This window comes from Pteropus alecto, unplaced genomic scaffold, assembly GCF_000325575.1.
Source record: "Pteropus alecto unplaced genomic scaffold, ASM32557v1 scaffold78, whole genome shotgun sequence".
Lineage (NCBI taxonomy): Eukaryota > Metazoa > Chordata > Mammalia > Chiroptera > Pteropodidae > Pteropus > Pteropus alecto.
In genome coordinates this window covers 11,359,927-11,366,736 of record NW_006443124.1, presented here as the reverse complement: position 1 = coordinate 11,366,736, position 6,810 = coordinate 11,359,927, and positions in this window count along the sequence as shown.

The following is a 6,810-nucleotide window of genomic DNA, read 5'->3' as shown; positions in this document are numbered from 1 at the left end:
ATGAGAGATAATATTTGCAAATTATGTATCTGACATAGGGTTAATATCCAGAATGTAAAAGGAACTTCTACAACACAACAACAAAAACAAATAACTTGATTTAAAAACAGGCAAATGGTTTGAACAGACAATTCTCCAAAGGAGATATACAAATGGCTAGCAAACATATGAAACAATGCTCAACATCACTAATCATCAGGGAAATATAAATCAAAACCACAGTGAGATATCACCTCACATTAATAAGAATGCCTGCTATCGAAAGAACAGAAAATGAAATGTTGGCAAGGATGTGGAGAAACTGGAATCTTTGTGCACTGTTGGTGGGAATGTAAAATGGTGTGCAGCTACTGTGGAAAACAGTATGGAGGTTCCTCACAAAAGTGAAAATAGAATTACTATATGATCTGGCAAGCCCACTTCTGGGTATATATCAAAAATAACTCAAAGCAGGATCTCAGAAAGCTATTTTCACCCGCCATGTTCATTACAGCATTATTCACGATAGCCACGATATCTATTGACAGAGAAATGGATAAAGAAAATGTAGTATATACATAAAGTGAAATATTATGCTGCCTTAAAAAAGGAAATAAATCCTGTCCCTTGCCATAGCATGGATGAACCTCAAAGACATTATGCTAAGCAAAATAAGCCAGTCATGAAAGGACAAATACTGTATGATTTCACTCATTTGAAGTATCTAACATAGTCAGAAATTATGGAAACAGGAAGTAGATGATTAGCAAGGGTGGAGCAGGGGGAAGTTAGAGGGGGAACTAGTGTTTAGTGGATTTCAGTTTTGCAAAATGAAAAAGTTCTGGAGATCTGTGTACAACAATGTAAATATACTTAATACTACTGAACTGTACACTTAAAAATGGTTAAGATGGTAAAATTTAAAGTTATGTGTTTTTTTACCACAATAAAAATACAAGTATGAAAATAGTGAAATAAATAATGGTGTATCCTTACGAAAGAATATTATTCAGCCTTTAAAAACAGTATTCAAGGATTATATTTAATAACATGATAAAATGCTTGCGATATAATGCAAGTATTAACAAACAGCATATGATAGTATTAATCAAATAATGAATGCATACATGGATAAACTATCTTTAAAAGAAAAACCAGAAGGAAGTATCTCAAAGTATTAACAGTATATATGTTTGGATAGGGGTTGTAGATGACTTCTACTTTAGTTTTATTTTTTCTGTAGTTTTTTGTACATTACAAATGTTTCACACATAACATAAATTACTTTTATAACCATAAGAAGTTTAAAAATAAAAACTTTTATTTAGTGTCACCTAAGTGTGCGAGGTCTTGGAAGCAAATACGAAGATCATGAAAAATGCAAACAACTTCTCGCTCTCAGTGGGCTCTGTCTAGACAGGTGACAAACGTTTACTTTTGTGACCGCGCCAACTGAACCAGTGCCCCATGCGGGGCTGAGCTCTGTGGCGCTGAAACCCAGGTCAAAGTCATTTTCTCCCATCCAGACCCGGGCATTTTTATACCTCTCCTTCTCTCAACTTGAGCCACAGTCACCTCTACCCTGATTTAGACCAAGCCAAACTAACTCTGCTGAGGTTATATTTAACAGACCACTGAATGGATAGTAAAATATTATAAGGATTTGAACTGTCACCTAATGCCTCTGTGTTGCCACAGAAAAGTCTTAAAACTGATTTTGAGAACCTTGAGATGATCTTTCTCCAACATGGCAAATACCTTCCTTCTTGTCAAATACTCTCCATCTAAGTCCCCTCTAGGCTCCTGGTCCCTGCATAGGCACCCTCCCACTGTTGCCTTCCCTGCTACTGTGTCTTCTGAAACCCCCACTCTATTGTGGACCGATGACTTTCCATCCTGCAAGCGTATCCCTGGTTGCTGTCCCCACACCCGCACCTGGACAGGGACTTGGCTTCCTGAGCACTCCACTTCTTTCTCTCAGATGGGGTCTGTTCATTTTCCACTTCTTGAAGTCTTTCCTGACTTCGGAGTCAGGAAAGTCTCAGCATTTTCCTTGTTTCCCGCTCATGTTTCCAAACCATGACTCCTTCACTTGCACACCTATAAAATGCCTCCTTCGAGGTTTGTGCTGTGCCTTCCAGTTGCTATTACCAAAGGTGCCCAGTTGCTTGTCCACATTCTATGAGCTATCTGGAACACAGCCCGAGGTATTGATGCCTTTTGTGCTCAGGAAGCTGAGTAATCATACACCTCAGCCTCACGGTACTTGACCTTTACCTTTACTTCAGTCTTTCCCTGCCACCCTGGAGGGCCTCTTCAGTCACAATAACAACCTCATTCTTGGCCATTTTGTTTTCCTGCCGACCCTTCAGCTCTGACCTTGAGGTCCTTCCCCTTCCTTTCCAGTTCATACCTCGCGATCCCCTCAATTCACTCACACCACTACCCTGGTCCTTTTGTTTACTCATCTTGCAAAATCTAAGATAAGCCAAACCATTTTACTTTTCACTCTCTTTGGAAGCTGCTGAATTAAGGTGAGAAAGGGGATCACTGACGGGTTGGCAGAACATGTGAGTTGGGAGAGAGTCAATAGCAGCTCTGATTGCAAATGTAAATCTGGAGAGACACCAATTCACATGGTTGTGTGATATTCTCCTGTGTCCCAGGGTAGGACTGGTATGCACAAATGGTTGGATTTGGAGCTTTGCAGTACAGGTGAGTAGAATGACAAGACAATGGAGGAACTGAGATTGAAGCAAAAGACTGTAGTGCCTAGATTGAAGAGAAAAGGAAATAAAAACATGACGACTTCTGTTGGTCCTAGTATGCTGTGGTCATCTACCTTCTTTTTTTTATTTGGGGGTGTATGAAAACTTGGCACAGTGTTAAAATCTAGAGTGTTCAAGAGAAGAGACTGCAGGTCAGCCTAAATAAGGTGACAGGATTAGCGTCGTCCCTCCTGGGCCACTCACCAACACAAAAATGGGACTCTGGTGATGTGAAACCTCGGGAGACCACATGCAGTCAGTTAACAAGGGCTGAGGGCTGGACTTCATTTCTCAGGATAATGAGATGTAGCATTAATAATTAAGAGTATAGGCTTGGAGGCAGGCCGACTAGAATTCTAATTTGGGCCTGCCACATACTAATTATAGCAACTAAGTAAATTATTTAACGTCTCTTTGGTTTCTCTGTCTGTAAAGTGAGAACAATAAGAATATCTATCTCATAGAGCTGCTGTGAAGACTCGGCAATGTCATGGGCTATTGTTAGTATATTATCGTAATCATACAATAGCAGAAAAGATTGATACTTGCCCAGGATTTTCTAATTTCCACCCCAACTTGGCATCTAACTCAGAAGAGCACATTAAGATCATGCTGTATTGAGCACATAAGACTCTTCGCTGTATTTAAAATAAGATGCTGGCAAAGAGTTTATGCTCTTACGCTAGATAGAGAGATGTTTACTTTCTTGTTACTATTTTGTATAATTTCTTTAAAATATTATTTTAATCAGAAATAATAACCTCTTTGAAACATTTTTATAGAAAAAAAACTTATATTATCCAACTTATATTACCCAAATTTAACTCAGTCAAAGCTTATTGGTATCTTTCTATGGAATCTTACTCTAAGATGACTGTATCCCACAGGGAGACCCATGTGTTCCCATGTATCTTCTCTCTTGGGTGATTTTGCCCAGAACCATGGCTTTAAATGCTATCTATATGTGGGTAACTCCTTAACTGATATTTCATACTTAACTTTCCTATGACCTTCAGTCTCATACATCCAGCTGTCTCCAAACTTATATTGAAAAATAAATTTAAAATATTAATATATTTAAATACAAGTTTGTTTTTATGCTTTAAAACTTGCACGGACAATAAAGGAAAAAATAAATAAATCGAACTATGTCAAAATTTAAAACTTCTGTGCATAAAGAGACACGATCAACAGTGTAAAGGCAACCTGTAGAACGGGAGAAAATATTTGCAATTCGTATATCTGATAAAGGTTAATATCCAGAATAAACAACTCCTACAACTCAACAACAACAAAATAATCCGATTTTAAAATGGGTAAAGGACTTGAATAGACATTTCTCCAAAGAAAATATACTAATGGCCAATAAGCACATGAAATGATCTTCAACATCAGCATCATTAGGAAAATGCAAATCAAAACTACAATGGCATATCACTTCACACTCATTAAAATGGCGACTATAAGAAATAGAAAATAACAAGTGTTGGTGAGGATGTGGAGAAATTGGAATCTTTGAGCACTGTCGTTGGAAATGTAAAATGGTATAGTCCTTCTGGAAAACAATATGGCAACCCCTCAAAAAATTAAAAATAGAATTACCATATCATCTAATCATTCCACTTCTGGGAAAAACTCAAAAGAATTGAAAGCAGGGACTTGAAAAGATATTATACATCCATGTTCATAGCAACATTATTCACAATAGCCAAAAGGTGAAAGCAACCTAACTGTCCATTGACAGATAAATGGGAAAACAAACTGTGACATGAAAGATACAGTGAAATATTATTCAGCCTTAAAAAGGAGGAAAATTCATGCTACAACACAGATGAACCTTGAGGACGTTATGCTAAGTGAAATAAGCCAGTCACAGAAGGACAAATACTCACTGATCCCATTTATATAAGGTACCTAGAGTGGTTAAATTCATAGAGACAGAAAGTAGGAGGGTGATTGCTAGGGGCTGGGGTGGGGAGTGGAAAGTGCAGAGTTATTGTACAGTGAGTACAGGGTTTCAGTTTTGCAAGATGAAAATAATTCTGGAGATGGATGTGGTAACAGTTACACAACAATGAGAATATACTTAATGCCACTGAACTGCGCACTTAAAAATGTTTAAGATGATAAAGCTTCCGTTACGTGTATTTTACCACAACAAAAAAAAATTTAATTAAAGTAAAACTCTCAATTACCAATATCCCCACTCCACCTAATTTCTCCATTTCAAATACGGGCATCAAAGCCACCAAGTTATTTAGTCCAAACATCCATAAATTTCTTCTCTCATGCCCATATATATCATTAGTATCATGTTAACCTTTTGCTTACAAAATATATTCTGAATTCACTCTTTTATCTTTTCCACAGATTTGACTCTAGTTAAGGCCATCATATGCTCTTGCCTATAACGCTGCAATAGCTTCCTAACCAGTCGACCTGTTTACATTTTTGTCCTCTAAGGTCAATTCACATAGCAGCCAGAGTGCTCCTTCTATGATACAAATCACACTTTATCCTTTCTTTGCTTAAATATATGCCGATAGTTTCTCACTGCATCTAGAATAAAATTCAAACTCCTTGCCACTGTCTACAAAGCATTAGATGATCTGGTCTCCATATAAACTGCCAAAGTCTCTGACCTTATGTCCCGTTATTATTCACCTTATCACTATGTTCCATCACGTCGGTGTTCCCTTTTTTGCTTAAACACCCCAAGCGCATGCCCTAGCTCACAGACTTTGCACTTGCTGCTCCTCTACTCAGTACACTCTCTTCCTAGATCTTGTGATAAGTTCCTTCTCGTCCCTTGTATTTCAGCTCAGATATCACCTGCTTTGCAGAAAAGTATTCACTCACTGTTCAATCTAAAGTAGCCACCCACTGACGATGTTACTCTTTACACCACCATCCTCTTTCTCTCTCCTTGGCACTTACCACTATAGGCATACCTCGTTTTACTGGGTTCACTTTATTGCGTTTCACCGATGTTGTGTTTTCACAAATGGAAGGCAAGAGCTTCCACCAGCAAAAAGATTACGACTCACTTTTTTGAAATACTTGCTTTATTGAGGTGATCTGGAACTTAACCTGCACTATCTCTGAGATCTGCCTGTATTTGAAATTTGTATTTACTTTTTCAAGTTTATTGTCAGCTTCACCATCACCCAACTAAAATGTGAGCTCTTGGAGAACAGATGTCTTGACTCTTTCCTCAATTCTCAGAACCCAGAACAGTACTGGGCACACAACAGCCAATTCAAATATTTGCTGAATGAATGAAGTAAATAACATTAGTGACCCAGTTTTCTTTCTATGTCATGTATGTACGTAAAACCCTTCTGGGAAAATTTATATACCTAACGTTAGTCACCACTAATGTCTTTTCCATCTCCTCTAGAATGTGATAACCAGTCTTTAAAATGCAAGCAGCGTATTTCACATCTCATTTTTGTTAGCTATACCCTGAAAAGAGTGACTTTACATTTCTACTGCCGCTCAAGTTGGTAGCAATGCATAATTATTAATATGGATTTAAAAACTGTCCTATGTCAGGAACAGTAAGGGATTAACGACAATAACTAATAATAAAATAAATTAATTATAACAATATACTGTTTAAAATTTTGTCCTGTATCTCTTGAAGTCAAATTGTGGGTTTTCACGTTGGAAATTACACTTATTCAAAGAAAAGGTCTAGCTATCTAAGTGCTGAAAAAATTATACTTCTATATTTTAATTCAACTGGTTACTTAATCTGTGCATTGTTTATTGCTGCTTAACAAATCACCCCAAATTTTAGCGGTTTATTTTTATTTTTTTAAATTAATTTATTTATTTTAATTAGTTTCAAGTATACAGTACATTGGTTAGACATCTATACAGTTCATAAAATGATCCCCCCAATTTGCTCCCTCCCTCCCCTGATCCTCCACCTAGCCAACGTATTAATGCTAATTTCATTCCCTATGCCATGCTCCTCATCCCTGTGACCATCCATCAGCTACTAATTTGTACTTTTTTAACCCTTCACCCTATTATCCAAGTCCCCAAACTCCCCGCC